The 16,753-nt window shown below is 50.2% G+C and overlaps 1 protein-coding gene across 4 annotated transcripts in view; it reads right to left on the bottom strand.

Moving 5' to 3' along the window:
• Nucleotides 1–16,753, bottom strand: part of CLSTN1 (calsyntenin 1) — a 55,134-nt gene that overhangs the window by 28,389 nt on the left and 9,992 nt on the right. The window lies entirely within an intron of this gene.

Here is a 16,753-nt window from a genome sequence, read left to right as displayed (position 1 = left end):
CAGGTCAGAACGATTATCTTATTTTTTTAAAGGTTTTTTTAAATCCATTTTTAGAGAGGGAGGGAGAGGGGGGGAGAGGGGGAAACATCCATGTGTGAGGCCGACACTGATCAGCTGCCTCCCGCTCGCCCCCCACGGGGGATGGAGCCGGAAACCAAGGCGTGTGCCCCGACCGGTGACCAGCAACCTCTCGGTGCACCGGGCGACGCCCAGCCAACCGAGCCACACCAGCCGGGCCTAGAATGACAATTTATTTTATTTATTTATTTTATTATTATTATTTTTAAATATATCTTTATTGATTTCAGAGAGAGGAAAGGAGAGGGAGAGAGAGAGATAGAAACATCAATGATGAGAGAGTCATTGATCGAGCCCGCAACCCGGGCATGTGCCCTGACCGGGAATCGAACCCCGATCGCCTGGATCCTAGGTCGACGCTCAACCGCTGAGCCACGCCCGGCCGGGCTTGAATGACTATTTCAAACTCAACTGCTTTTGAAGACATACATCGATTATTGAAATAATAAAACTCTCATTGGTCTGGAAGGCAACACTTGTATTTTTTGTTACAGAGTTTGGTATCAAAACTCAAACGGGATGAAATTCTAAATTCTAGATTACGTAATAAAGAAAGTATCTGAGTCCAGGAAGAAACCAGGTTCCACTCTAGAAATTAAAAGAAAAAAGACTGATGGCCGGCGGACAAACCATTTTCAGCCTATCACAGGAAAGTGACAAAGAAAACTGTCATTTCTTTATGACGATACAACTGTACTTATTTAAAATTAGCATTGCAAACAAAAATGTAAAACAGAGACGCAGAACAGGCAAGACTTACGAATATAAAATTACAAACCTAAGGTATTAAAATAAAACAGCAAAATGTAAATTTCCTAAAAGCCTTCACTGAAAACTGTGTTTAAGAATAGCTTTGCTTTGGGGCGAGGCTGACCTGGGGTCCGATTCCAGCCCCCTCTACCTTCACCCACTGCGTGACCTTCAGCACTGACCTTGGCCCGGAACCTGACCTCTCGATCTCACTTCCTAGTCTGTAAGCGGCTGGCCCCCCCCAGAGGGCTGGGCCATAGCTGCAGAAGGGCTGCTGCCCCCCAGCCTGGGCCCTGTGGCTGCGGCTTCTGTCCTAGGGCCGCCCTGTGCTGTTCTGGCAGGCGCTTGCCCGAACCGCGATTTTAGTTCCGACCCCCCCGCCTTGCCTGGGCTGGTTTCGCCCAGGTCCCAGCCACTCTCCCCCCGAGCGCCAAGCTCCACCAGCGTATTTTGGGCTCCACTTCACAGCTGGGACTTCTTCATTTTCTTTCTACTTTCACCTTGAGAGTCACCAGCTCTCGTAATACCTCGGGATAGTATTAACCAATTAACCACAGAAGCCCTCAGTTCCGCTGATCTAATTAAAAGGAAGGGTACGGAACTTTATTCCCAAGGAGGTGGTGCGTGCCTGTTAAATGAACTACCCAGACTCTTGCCCGTGAGTGCAAATCCATCCAGGAGGATCTGAAACTAAATGTCAGCGTTTAACCGTGTCTAGTACGTCCCGCGAGGGGACACTGCTTTCTGCTTTGAGCGATGACCACTGCGGAGCGACAGGGGAACACGGTGGTGAGAGCGCCTGGGCCTCGCCCGCATTTTCTCCAGCGCCAGGAGGAGCCCTGAAGGGGGCAAACAAGCCATCAGACGTTCATGACGCCACAGCCGGACCATGGCCAACCCTTTGCCTTCACTGGCAAGGCCACTCCAGACCCACGGGGCCAGTTTTGTGGGTCCGAGTTGCAGTTTTGCAAGAGGAGAAGAGTTATGGGGACGGCTGCCCAGCAACGTGAATGAACGTACTTAACGCAGCTGAACTTGAAATGGTTACGACGGGAAACTGTTATACGCATTTTGCCGCATTTAAAACTCCACACACACAAAACCAGACGCTGCTCACCTCGAGTGCTTATGTTTGTGCAAGAGCCAGTGACCACGCACATTTCCCCCTGCACTGCTCTTCAAGGCAGCCGACGGGTCTAATCTAAACAGTGCCCTCAAATCTGTGGCTCAGAGCTGGTCACACCAGAAAGGTCCTGAGGACACCAACAGCCTTTGTTTATATGGGATCTATCTACCTACCTACCTATTTAATGGCTCTGCCTAATCGAATCTACCTACCTACCTGCCCATCAGTATTTACTGTACTGGAAATTAAAACCAAGATAAATTTTAATATTTCCTAAGGAGGTAAATATTATGTTTACTGGGAAGAGCGGCGCCGTTTTCCACTCTGAATCTTCACGGCCTGGCCTAGCAGGAGCCAGCGGGGATCCCATCTCTGCTCCTGCCGCCAGTGCCACACAGGCCGAGCAGCCTCTAGAAACTCCGCAGAGCACCCGTGAGGATGAGGGGAGGGCACGTCCAGGTCTTACTATTATTAAAACAGATCTGACCTCTCGAGTCCCCTGCCTGGGTCTCAGGGGCTCGTCACCTCGCTTCGGGTCCCTGTTCAAACGCTTCCCGTCCCACTCCGCCAGCGCCTGCTGCTCTGGCCCCCACGCCTCCTTCCCCGCTGCTCACGGCCACCTCGGCGCAGGAGCGCCAGCCTGGGACCTCGGGACAGGCTACCTGGCTGCCTCCGTGGCCTCGGTTTCCTCACGGGTGAACGGAGGACAGTCAGACACAGGAGATGCCACAAGGTGCTGTTGTGCCCTGACCTTCTCCCTCCACTCAGACAGACACAAAAACAGCTGGCGGGAGGGGTCGCCTTCTGTCGTCTGCTAACTAGCATCTCGTCACTCGTCAGGATCTGGCCAATGAATGAGCGCACAAGGAACCTCATATGGGGTACAAATAAAATCAGCGTCCTGGTTTGTAAATTCTCTCCTAGAGAAGGTGGCTTTGGTGCTGAGAACTGAAAACCAGGTATGACGTGGTGCTGTAAACATCGGGAAAGTGTTACTTTTTGTTTCTGGCGGGCGGATGGTCCAAGCAGAGCAGACGAGGGAATCTGTCGGTCAACGTGCAGCCAACCTGAGAGATCTGTCCAGAGAGTGAGCTGTGCTTTGATTACGGAGAGACCGACTAGGACGCCAAACCCAGATCACAAAGGCCGAAATTTAAAGTGCCTTTGGAAAATATCTTCCTCCCCCACACAAAAACTCCCCCTGGGACAGGAGACTTGGTAAAGGAGAGACTCTGGAAGGTTAGGGCACGCCTGCCATCTCCCCCGAGGACGGCAGTGAGCTCGCTGCAGGAGCGCTGGGCGCGGGCCCGAGCCTGCGGCAGCTCTGCTCGGGAGGGTCCCCTGAACACAGAAAGCAGCCTCGCTCTGCAGCGGGCCGAACGCTCCCCTAATGGTCGCGACCCCCGTCTTCTGCGGACAGCTCCCGAAACGGCGCTGTGACGCGGGCTGGCCCGCTGCCGGGCTGCAGGTGCGGCGGATGAACAGGCCGCTGAGAAAAGGCCCCCAGACTCCCACTGTCACCAAGCTCTCCTTTCCAGACACAGGAGCTATTAACTCAATTTACTGTTAATAATATACCATTACGAGCAACAGTCAATTCCAATTTGTTTTCATACTTAAGGTTTTATTAATAAAACTATAAGCATAGCCAATGAAACTGAAGATTATTCCAATATGTGGGTCCATAAAACTCATCAGACTTTAACTAAATGAATTTATCTAACCCGGTAAAAAGGTAAAAATACCAGGCAAACTGAAAAAAAAACAAAAAACTCAAACAGCAGAAAAATATAAAAACGCAGTAGCATAAAATGTGTATTTCTGCTACACTAATGGAAAGGCCTGCAGCTGAAAATGACTGATGGTCCAAGACAAAAAATAATTTTACAGTGATATTCCCAGTTCTTTTATTTTTCCCCCCCCAGTAGTCTAATTTTATAATTCAAATTTTCTAAATTGCTCCTTTAGGCTGGCACTAGAATGAAGAGAGCTGGCCAGTTTCAAAGACTGAACTTTTAAATATTTAATAAATGGTATTTTTAATATTTCATCACATTCAATTGGCATTATAAAATATTTATGGAAACAAGTGACGGATGTTTCTCTAATGGTCCAAAAAGAACCCACAAATAGAGAGGCGAGACTACCTGCCAGAAGTCTAGGAATAGGTGGCTGAAAGTCTCTTCCCGACTCATTTCTTCACATTCTAGATCATAAAAGCCAACAAGATTCTGAATGGCACCGTATTACTTAAGATCAGGGAGTGGCAAGGCTGGCGGCCAGGCCCTCTGTGAATGGAGGCTGTACCTGGGGTGCACACCTATTACTCTAAGCCATGGCTAATTTTTGTGTTTATGAAATTGCCACTGACTTAAAAATCGAAATGAAATGATACAATGGTCAACTTCAGGGTTAACTTTAAATATAAAAACCTATACAGCGGGGCCTCGGGTTTCGAACGTCTCAGTTGACCAGCATTTCGGTTTGCAAACGCCGTAAACCTGAGGCAAGTGCTTCAGGTTTCGAACCTGCCTCGGAAGGCGAACATGCCCCGTGGCTCCCGCTGAGGGCAAGGTCCTGAGGCCCAGCTGTCGGCTGTGGGTCCCTCGGTTCTCGAACATTTCAGAACTCGGACAGGTTTCCGGAATGGGTTACATTCGAAAACCGAGGTGCCAGTGTACCTTCCTAGTGCATCCCAGCTCCGTGGGCAGGAGGGAGGCTGGCCCCTTGTCCGGGCCGCACAAGTCACAGATCCCTGGCAAGGTGGCTGCAAAGCCCGTGTGTGGCAGCCCTGACATCAGCCCTGCACCAGAGTCCCCGTCTGATAAATTTGTTTACAAAGAGAAATCCACTCTTTCCAGAAACAAATTTGACGTGTGCCCCTTCTCATTCCAGAACATCTGGGTTGGTTGTATCAGCCCAAGGACGACATAATAATAAATAATGACAGCTGTGTGTTTTAAGAAACTGTGGGCATTTCACTGGCAAATCTGAGATAACGTTACATGTTCTGTTTGCAGACTCGAAGGTTAACCTTGGTCCGGGAAAGGAAACCTGCAATTGAGAAACACCGCCACTAGGTGGCGGTAGGTGCCTTCGAGCACAGGCCCCAATGACCAGGCTTGGATTTAAAAATGTAACGTGTTAGCAGGCGCCTTGCTAAGGGTAATAGACACAGAAGTGTCTTAAACGATATAAATATGACATCTCCAGCTGATTCCCTTTCCCCCCCAAAAAACATTGAGAAAGTGAGTAAATTATTCAGCTGGTTCCAAAATAAAAATATAAAAAGGCACCCATTCCGGTGGACTCTCTAAGCACTGTTCCCGCTACAAGTTCATATTTAGGTCAGACCATCTCTGATCCTTCCAACCAGCTTGACATCCAAGGTCCTTCAGGCTTCGGGCCGCCATGGACTTTCAGCCTGCTCAGAGACCGAGAGCCTCGGAAGTCTTTCCTGAGGCCTCCTGCCCCGCACGAGCACACTGCAAGGAGAGGGGCTCTCGGCGAAGCAACACGAATGCATCAACGACCACCCACGTCCTAAAATGAGGCGGCTACCGTCACAGTTAGGGAGTGTGGTAACAACTAGGGAAGGGAACCCACTCGGTGGGGGGAACCCCACAGTCGGCAGAGACCAGCGCGCCCACGCAGCCTCCGTCTCCACTGCGGCCAAGCCCCTGCCAGAGGGAAGGTGAGCACTCTGCAGGGTCCCCTCGTGGGAGCTGCACCAGAACCAGCGCCTGGCCCCACCCAAACTCACATTCCAGTACGTGTCGAAGAGGGAGCTGGAAACATCAACTCTCAAACCAACTCTGGGAACCGCCAGAAGCAAAAGTGGAGACCTCCCAAGGACATCTTTAAATGGCATATCCTCTTGGGAGAGTATTTTAAACAGAATAAAAATACAAATAAGGTACAAAGGTAGGAAAGTCCGTGGCTCGTTCTGGGACTAGCACGACTGGGATAAGTGATGTAGAAGGAGGCGCAGCTGGAGAGGGGCTTGAGCTGCGATTTAGGGCAACAGGGTGAGCGCCCCCCTTCTCCGCTATGCCAATGAGCCCCCTCTATTCTGTTAGACGCTGTTAAAAGTTTTAAACAGGGTGGTCTGGTAGAAAAGGCAGGAACGTAGTTAACACATGAACTGTTGCTGACTCTCAACCGAGGGGAAGATTCTTTAACCACCTGAGCCTATTTCTACACTATAAGTAGGGAGTGGGGCCTCCTTCCACAACCTTGTTTTGAGGATTATTAATAAGGTGCGTGCAGGGCCCACTCCGCCTGCCACACGGGCGCTCAGAAAGTACGTGTTGATAAATTCACCTTGGGCAGGAGATAGGTTTTGGAAAAACTACAAGGGACAATGGCCAGAGCTAGGGAGACGCAGGAGGCGTTCCCAGGACAACCTCCCACCCTCATCTTCCTGAACACAAGCGACAGCCAACGGACTCCCTACAGGCTCAGACCCTGGAGAGGCCTAATTTCACCCCTTTTACGCAGCAGGAGAGACAAGTGGTGCTATACGGCGACACTGTTAAGCATACACAAAAGCAAACAAAAACACCGGGCTTTTTTTTTTTTTTTTAACAAAAAAGGAAACTTTAATCAACCACAGTTGGTCAGTGGGTATTTGTCCTTTCATGACTGGCTCACTTCACTTAGCATAATGTCCCCAAGGCTCATTCATGCTAAGGCTGAATAGTATCCCATTGCAGGGATTGCCACGCGGTGCTCAGCCGTCCGACGTCCGGGTGCGTGGGCTGCCGCCCCCTTGTGGCTGCCGGGAATAGTGCTGTCGTGAACATGGGTGTCCAGATACCTGCTTGCATCTCTATTTTCAATTCTTTTGGGTACGCACCCTGTTTTCAGTGGAATTGCTGGATCATTTGAAATTCTGCTTTTAATTTTCTGAGGAGCTGCCAGTATAGTTTTCCACATCAGCGGCACTGTTTTTTAAGTATTTTTTTATTTGATTTCAGAGAAAGGAAGGGAGGGGGAGAGAAACATCAACGATGAGAGTCCCTGATCGGCCGCCTCCTGCACGCCCCCTGCTGGGGATCAAGCCTGCAACGTGGGCATGGGCCCTGACCGGGAATCGAACCGTGACCTCCTGGTTCATAGGTCGGTGGATGCTCAACCGCTGAGCTACGCCGGCTGGGCCGGCTGCACCGTTTTTACAATCCCACCAACAGAGCACAAGGGTCCCAGTTCTCCACAGCCTCGCCAACGCTTGCTATTTTCTGGGGTTTGATAGTAGCCACCCAATGGGTGTGACCACACCAGCTTTATATCAAGTAATTTTATCTTTTTATATTATGTAAGATGCAAAAGTAGAACAAAATAAGCCCCATGTGACCAGGACTCAACCACTACAATTACCGACACGGGACCAGTCTTGTTTGAGTTACCCAGTCCTACCACCAGTTTCGATGATTTTGAAACAAATCCCAGACATCATATAACTCCACCCCCTCAATACTTCAACATACAACTCTAAAAACGAATGACTCTCTTTAAAACTAACCATAATGGCATTATCCCCTAAAACATCAAATACCCAATCAGGAGTCGTACCAGCCTGTGCTGCAATAGCAAAGAATTTAACTCAATGCACCTGTGTGTGTGATATTTCATCCTGAACTCTGCTGCTAGGAAAGGAAAACTTTAAGCCATTCATTACCCTTAAAGAATGCGTCAGTGGTTTCTACAACTTTCCCCTTTTTCACATTAAGTGTGTCCATCACACAGGTTTTTTTATAAAGGTTCCTTATCGAGTTGAGAGAGTTCCCCTCTCTTCCTAACTTGCTGAGTTTTCATCGTGAATGGGGGTTAGATTTTGTCAAAAGCCATTTCTGCGCCAATCGATGTGATCGTGTGACTCTTTAAAAGTTGATTTTGTGGGTTACTGACTTTTGAATGTTTTTTGTTTTTTTTGTTTTTTTAATATATCTTTATTGATTACAGAGAGAGGAAGGGAGAGGGAGGGGGAGAGAGAGAGAGAGAGAGAAACATCAATGATGAGAGAGTCACTGATCAGCCGCCTCCTGCATGCCCCCAACAGGGGATCAAGCCTGCAGCCCAGGCATGTACCCTGACCAGGAATCGAACCCCGATCGCCTGGATCCTAGGTCGACGCTCAACCACTGAGCCACGCCCGGCCAGGCCTGGCTTTTGAATGTTAAAACAGCCTTGTGCACATGGAATGCATCCCATTTGGTCGTGGTCTGTAATTCTTTTTATACATTGTAGGACTTATCAGAGACAACAACAGTCACGATGCTATTTTTGAGAAATCAGGGTGTGATTGATCTCAAATGTGCTTTTGAAAATTAGGATTTTAAAAAATGTGGAACTGATGTTTCTGATATTAAATCTGATATAAACACAGCATCCCCAAACCTGAAAGACGGATGACCGGAGGTCTGCTATTGAACTGGCAGGACCTGCTAAAAGCAAAGTTCATTACCTTCTCATGGGCTCTTCTGAGAACCTAAAGAAAGCCACGAATCCTCTCAGAAGGCAAAAAATGTGAAACACAAAATACTAGGCAGGCTCTGGGGGCCTCAGACACCCGCGGCAACCAGTCCAGGGGAGAGCCACTCTTTCAAAGGGACGCCTCTACCAGCCGACCTCAGACACCAGGCATCTCCACCTCCAACTAGGCTTCCTTCGTGCTGTGCTCTCAGATTTCACTCGCATGTCGTGGTGTTTGGCAGCGACATCTTAACAGTCTGCCGAGGAGCCGTCCCCAGGCCACCCTGGGAGACAGAGCAGGGAGGAAACACCAACGAGGTGCAACACCGCTGCTGCGTTTTTAGGAGAGGTACAGGCTGGCGACACAGCAAGGCGCCCAGGGGCCAAGTTAACCTGACGCTGACATGACAGAGCCGCCTGAGCAACGGGGACACGCGCAGGCGGAAACGACAGAAACACGACGCTTTCACCGAGAAAAAACACCTCCCACGAGGGCCGCCTGCATCTTGTGCCCCGGCGACTCCGAGACGGGCATCTCTGTTACCCTGCTCAGGAGGCTGCGGCTAAACACTCACTTCACTGTTGCGAGAGAGACGGAAAGGAAACTACACAGACGGACAGGTGGCTGGGTGGGCGGACAGGTGGACGGACGAGATGAGGATTTCCTTCCTCACACAAGCCCCAGGTCCCGCTCGTGCGCACACTGCCTACAGCCTGCCACCTGCCCGAGGCCATCGAGGACGGTTGGCGCATTTTACTCAGTATTATCAGGAAAAAACGTGGAATTTTAAAGGACGTCGCCAACAAGTGTTTTCTTAAATGTTCACAGTTAAAGGGGCCACCCTTCAGCTACCCATTATCTCACTGCCAGACCACGACGCGACGCTTGTTGCTGATGTGCAGGCACCTGTTTATCAATTAGCTCTGACAAAGCAAGTCAACCAGGGCCAGTTATGCAAAAGAGTGCACGCCACGGTCTCCCGAAATGTCCCATTTCTCAGCGTTATCAGGAAACACAGGCCAGGTTTGCCCTTTTCTGGCCTCTTTATCGCCGTCACCTTTGTCTTGAGTTAAAATAGGACAGGGCGCTGTCCTGAATGGTAACGTAATAGTCCGGCGGTAATTTCCAAGTTCTGTGTGTTTCCAGTCTCCTGACCTTCGTCCACAATGGAAAACTTTATCGTACGTGGCCCACAAAAGGCCACGCGGCACCAGGCCTGCTGACATCCACCACCGTGCGGCGTCCGAAACAGCTGCTGCCCAAGTCGCGCCCCGCGTGCGCCGGGACCGGAACCGTCTAACGAATCCATGATGCTAGACAGAAAAGCAAGACTCCGGCCTTGCTGCCGGTTTTGTTTCTTTATTAGCTACCCATTATCTCACTTTTCTACCTTTCAGATCTCTATAAAAAGTTATTATTTAACTTTCACAGCAACTTCATGTCACCTCCACAAAGCCTTCCTTGGAAGCAAACGAAAACATTTCACTGGCGTGATGTGCAGAAGTCATTTACCTTTCTAATCAAATTGTTTTACTTGATATTAAGAGTTACCCCACAAAACTGGCAGGCCAGGCACCCACCCAAACGTGACGGGCGCGTCTCCTTGTTTACTTCAGTCTCCTGAGCTTCGCCAACCTCCCGAATCAACCGAGAGCCTCTCTAATGTCGCAGATGTGCTGGGACGGTCACTAACACGGGGGCTCACGTCCAGCTGTAAGACTTCCGGTGGAAAAGCTCCCGCACGACTCCTCGAGAAGTTCCAGCAGGTGCGCAGGGGAGACAGTCCTTCAACTCAGGAACCAGGGGTCTCCCAGGGGGAGGGGGCCAGCTGGAAGTGCTCCGGGTCACAGGCTTTCTCTCAGGTCCCAGCAGCCGGCCTTGCTCCCCGACCAGGGACGCTGCACGGAGCCCTGGGGCCCCGAGCCCTGCCCTTGGCTACAGTATCCCAGGAAACAGAGGCCACATTTGGCCTGAATCCTGCAACACCCCAGAGGCGACGCGGTCTGCGGTCAACACCCCCAGGGAGCCGGGGGGTCCTCTCTGACCAGCGAGGGTGGGCCTGGGATTAGGTCCGGAGGGTCCTAGGAGGGTTTTCAAGCTCTGTCCCCTCAGGTGGTGGCTGGTCCTGTGTGAATATTGAGCAGGTATACGATTTTATGAGTAAAGGGGGGGGTTTGGAAAATGCGCCTCCCTCATTCAGATGTTTATCTCTGTAGCGAGGAGGTGGGCAACCAGAGAAACATCCCGTTAAAATGGTTAAAAGTGGTATCCTAACAGAGGAGGGAAGGCCAAACCAGAGGGCCACGGACGCGCCTCCACTCGTCACCACAGCAGCGGTCTGACCACCGCGAGGCAGAATGTTCGCGACACCTCCCCGCAATCCACCTGCTGGGCTGCACCCCGGAGTGTGAGTCGGCCAGGCGGCCGGGGCTGGGCAGGTGGCAGGGCTCGCCAGCAATGGGCAAACGTGGCACAGAGGGCTCCGGACGGGGGCATCTGGAGTCTCTGTGAGGGAAGCCGGGCAGTATTAACGATAGCCAGACGAACGCTTTTCCAGAGTTCCCACGTTACTGACACAATAAGGGCTGCAACGTTTCTACAATAAACACGGAAAATGAAACGGCTCGCCGTTCCTCTGCCACTGAGCCTCTCAGGAGGCACGTCTGTGTTAGAGCCGACTCGGTGTGACGACGGGGGACCCCGGGCTGGGGCCCGGGAAGAAGAGGGCATGCCCCCCAAGTTGCTGGGGGTGTCTGACCCAGGGCCCTGAGAGGACGTGTAGACAGAACTGCCCCGCGCATGGAGCACGGCACCTGGCTCCCACAGAAGGCGGACCTTTCAACTCTCCGTCGGTGAGAGCGACGCTGACCGTGGGCACAATTTCCTCAGAGAAGGAAAGGACGCCACAGAGCGGTGGCATCTCGCAGGAGCAGGGTGTGCAAGCCTTCCCGAGAGGGCGGCCGGGGGCGCACGGGAAGCTGGAGCCGCGTCAGCCGTGGTCCGCGAAGGGCCCGGCCCGACGGAGACCTGCCGGCCAGCTCGCCCGCGCCTAGCACAGGGCACGGAGCTCGGCCGGCGTCAAGGCCGCTCCCCGCCGCCTGTGACTGAGAACAGACGGGGAGTGGGGACTGGGTGGACTTAGACGGGCCGACCGACCACCCACGGTCACCGAGGAGCGAGCCCGGAGCCCGGAACAGTCCCTGGGGACCCCGTGAATCTCACGGTTGGGTGGCTCTCTTCAACCCTCACACGGAGATTGAGGACACGACCGGGTGGCATGTGTTGTCAGGATTCAAAGTTACTTGGCGGGTCACACGCAGGGAGACACGATGCACCAGAAACGAACACAAGCAAAGGCTAGCGCCAGGACGAAGCATCGAGAAGTGAGGCCCAGGGTCCCACACCAGCGTGAAGGCGGGACCCGGGCTCGTGTTCAGTGGCGCTGGTGCGACGGGCGGCCGAGCTCAGAGCAGGGGCGCTCGCGCCACGCACTCCAACTCCGCCCCTGCGCGGAAACCCACTGAGCCCCCTGCCCGCCTGAAAGGCGGCGTCTACACCACGGGGCACACGGGGAGAGAGAAACCAGGCAGGCGGGCAGACTTCACGGCTGGAGGCAAACGACCACGAGAGCCACCCCAGTGTCGCAGGGCAAGAACAAAACTGACAGGAAGCTACAGTAATCAGTACCGGGAGGCACTGGTGAAAACAGACAGGTCAGTGCCACAGAACAGGGCCCGGAAACAGACCCACATAAACGCAGTGAACTGGTCCTTCACAAAGGAGCAATGCAACAAACTCTTCAACAAATGGTGCTGAACAACCGGGCAGCCACATGGGAAAAAACCAACCCAGACACAGACCTTACTCCCCTCACAAAAATTAACTCCAAGTGGGTAGAGACTTAAATGTAAAACGCAAAACTGTAAAACTCCTAGATGACGATGGGAATGGTGTTAACTTTTTAGATGCAGCACCAGAGACACGCAATCCACGAGAGAAAGAGATGACAGGCTGGACATAATTATAACGAAAAACTTGTGCCCTACAAAAGACACTATCAAGAGAATGAGAAGACGGCCATAAACTGGGAGGAAATATTTGCACAAGACACGTGTGATAAAGGACTGTCAGCCGAAAGGTACAAAGAACCCAACAATAAGGAAACCACCAGCCACCTCACCACGGGAGGTCTGCGAGTGGGAGGATGGATGCTCCACGCCCTATGTCACCAGGGAAATGCAAATTAAAACAATGATGACACCATTACACCCCCAGTTAGAACGGCCGACACCCAGGGCCCTGACACCACCAAGTGCTGGTGAGGCCGGGGGGGGGGGGGCGCAGGAACCCCGCTCACTGCCGGTGGGAACGCACGTGGGGCAGCCACGTTAGGAGACAGTGCAGCCGTTTCTTACAAAACTGAGCAGACTGGTCGTGGGATCCAGCAACCATGCTCCTTGGTATTTACCCAAATGAGTGGAAAACTTCTGTCCACGCAAAAACCTGCATGTGGACGTTTTCACAGCAGCTTTACTCATATTGCCAAAGTCTGAGAGAAACCAAGATGCCCTCCAGTAGGTGAACGGATAAACCGTGGTCCATCCACACAACGGAATATTATTCAGTGCTAAAAAGAAATGAGCTATCACATCTGTAACAGTATCAACAATAAAGTAAAATAAAATAGTAAAAATTTTTAAAAAAAATGAGCCATCAAGCTATGAAGGGACATGGAGGAAACTTAAATGCATCTTGCTGAGTGAAAAAAGCCGATCTGAAAAGCTACCTACTGTGTGATCCAACTATGTGACATCTGGAAAAGCCAAACTATGGAGACAAAAGAATCGGTGGCTGCCAGGGGTTAGAGGTGAGGGAGGGATGAACAGGCAGGACACAGAGGATTTTTACGGCAGTGAACCTGCTCTGCATGACACTGTAATAGTGGACACGTCATATATTTGTTCAAACCCATAAAACGTACAACACTAAGAGCGAACCCTAGCGTGAACTGTGGGCTCTGGGCGGCTACGCTGTCAAGGCAGAGTCCTCGGTGGCAATGGATGAACCACTAGGGTGCGGGTGTCAGCAGTGGGGGAGGCTGTGCACGTGGGGATCAGGTACATGGCAACTCTCTGTATGGTCCACTCGATTCTGCTATGAACCTAAAGCTGCTCTAAAAAAATAAAGCTTATTAAATTTTTTGAAAGCTATGTTCCTTTTCTGTAATGTGAACTTCACCTCAATTTTAAAAGGGGGGGGGAGTTATTTGGAATTGAGTTCATAAAACAGCAAGCATAATGCTGACCATAATAGTGTTCTAAACACTTAGAAAATCGGTTTTGTAACAACCCTACGAGATAGGTACTGATATCCTGCTTTTACAGATGAAGAAACTGAGGCACAGAGAGATTAAGTAGCCTGTTCAACAGCACACAGCAAATGAACAGCAGAGCTGGGACCTGAACCCCAATAGTTTAGCTCCAGAGTCTATGTCCTTAACCGTTCCCCTACACTCCCATGGTGCCAGCCTTCATTCTGTGGGGACCCAGGGGCAGACGCTGACAGCGAAGGCCGCCCTCCGCGACGAAAGGGGTCCCTGCCTGCGTGGGCCCGGCAGAGGCGAGCTCGCCGAGGCCCGTGCTCACTGCAGAGAGGGCACAGCAAACGCGGCACCCGATGGCATTTCTAAAGCTCTGTGGAGCCCGAGCTGTGACTTGGGCACGGCGTGGGCATTTCTGAGGTAGTCGCGTAAAAAGTGCTACAGGAGTACAAAGAATGTCACTTAGTTAATACAATGTAGACTTTCTTCAGAACTTTTAAAACTCCTGTCCAATTTTATAATCTTTCCTGTTCACCCAAAGTTACGAAGTTTCAGCTTCTGATTATTGTCTATTACAGGAAGACACCGGGTTAAAGACTCTTGGTTGGCCCCTACTATATTCCTACTTTTCGTACTCAGCTACAAAAATATACCGACCACAGTAACAACTTCAATTGTTTTCCCCTTTGGTAAAGGGGCTTTTTGAGATACATGGTATCTAACATCCCTTCCATTTCTAGAATTCTAGCCAAATAATTCAGAAGCTGCTTTTTAAAGACAGATCAGCGATAGGTTAACATTCTAATGCAATGATACATAAGTAACCAGAGATCATTTTAGTGGGAAGACAAATTGCCAGATTTTAAAAGCGCAGGGAGGACTTTATCATAAAAGCGGGGAAAGGGTTAGATGACCTCCCAAGGGGACACTGGAGTTGCGGGATGTAGTTCAGCCAAGAGCTGGATCACGGGTGAACAAGGGCAACGCCAAACAAACCAACAAACCACCACCGCCCACCCAGACGAACAGGACAGGCACAAGCCCACGCGCGACTTATCCCAGATTCTGAGAAAGCACCCAACAGTTTTTCAGGAAAATAAAGCGAACGGCAATCCAGGCTTCTGTTAGCGTGGTACTTATAAAAAGCACTTTTACAATGAAACCAGCCATTAAAAGGTCTCCAAAGGGCCATCTTATGAGGGAAAAAAAACAAAGATGGTAATCTTTAAAAAAAAATACATGCTTGATTTTTTCCTAGATTTCGTGCTACAGAAAATACTAATACGGGAAATGTATACTACCAAAAAATAAACCCAAATAAACCTGGTTTTAACGTCTACTTATGCTTTTCCATCTATTCCCATCTTCTCCCCCATTAAGAACATGTCCTTTAGTAAAGTTAAAAAGAAAAACACCCAGCCGGGCGGGTCTCAGTGGTTGAACATCGACCTAGGATCCAGGAGATCACGGTTTGATTCCCGGTCAGGGCACATGCCCGGGTTGTGGGCTCGATCTCCAGTCGGGGGCACGCAGGAGGCAGCCAGCCGATCAATGACTCTCTTCATTGACGTTTCTATCTCTCTCTCTCTCCCTTCCTATCTCTGAAATCAATAAAGATATATTTTAAAAAACAAAAAAAGTAGTCTTGGAGACACACAGAGGGACTGCCAGCCACGTCTACACCCCTCACCGGGGGCAGCAGAGGTGTGCTGTACACTGTAGGCAAATCCAGGTCTAGAATGAGGGCCCATTCTCCACGCCCGTCATTTTTTTTTAAACTTTGTTTTTCCTGTTGACACTCTTACAGATGCACCCCCCCCCCCATCAGCACACTGTGTCTGTGTCCGTGGGCTATGCATTTATGTCCTCTGGCTAATCCCTTCACCTTCTTTCATCCAGTCCCCCCTCCCCTTCCCCTCTGAGCTCCGTCAGTCTGTTCCATGTAGCCATGCCTCGCTTCTATTTTGTTTGTTAGCTTATTTTGTCCATTAGATTCCACATATAAGTGAGATCATACGGTTTTTGTCTTTCTCTGTCTGGCTTACTTCACTCAGCATGATAATCTCCAGGCCCACCCATGCTGCTCCACGCCTGTCTTCTCACTCAAGAAAGCAAGTGACAGTGTAAATGACAGACGTGGTTATAGGAATAAGCTCAATTAACTCTAATTTTTTTTTTAAGTAAATCATTTGCAAGCTTTCCTTTGCTGCTTCAGCTATCATTTAGAAGCAAATCACTAGTGAAACAGCCCCCAACTGCATTCTGACATCACCCACCGCCCACCAGCAAGTTATGAGAATGTGGTCCGAGGACTCCTGGGGGGTCCCCCAAGACCCTTTCAAGGGGTCCGCAGAGCCCTCACACAGCTACATATCTGTGTGAGGCCGAATTTTCTTCATCTACTTCAACCAAACAACAGACAGCAATGGGTAGAATGCGGAATCCCAGTCTCCTCCTAAACACGAGTTAAAAGAGATTAGCAGAAATGTCTTCTTACTAAATTGTTTGTTTTAAAAAATGGAGTTACTTTTCATTAAATGTATGCTGTTACCACCTAATGGGTTTATTACTGCGGTTTTAAATAAGATAATAAATATTTTCATAGGGTCTCAGTTTAATTTCTAATCGAGCCCACATAAACACAAGCTCTTTGGGGTTCTTGATAACTTTTGAGAATACAGGGGTCCTGACACCTGGGAACCCTACCGATCCTACCACATCCTCTAATGGATGTTATACAGGGTGTTTTATAATGTTCTCACTGTCATTCTAGAGACACATCCAAGTGTTAATTAGGACGAATGATCTCAGAGGCAGTATTTTGGGTCATCTTAACTTACTCTTCTTTGCTCTAAATTGTACTTTTCCTACAGTAAGGAGGTAGGGGGACATCTGGAGCACCATTTCCCAAAGTGTGTCCCAAGGAACACTGGTGCCCGAGATGCCTCAGGAGGAGTCCATGGTCGAGTTTGTTGCATGAATGTTGACTATATCGTCCACTCAG

The sequence above is a fragment of the Miniopterus schreibersii genome, assembly GCF_964146895.1.
Source record: "Miniopterus schreibersii genome assembly, chromosome: 8".
In the NCBI taxonomy this organism is placed as follows: domain Eukaryota; kingdom Metazoa; phylum Chordata; class Mammalia; order Chiroptera; family Miniopteridae; genus Miniopterus; species Miniopterus schreibersii.
Note: the sequence above shows the minus strand (reverse complement) of the source record. Positions and strands in the feature narration are given on the sequence as shown.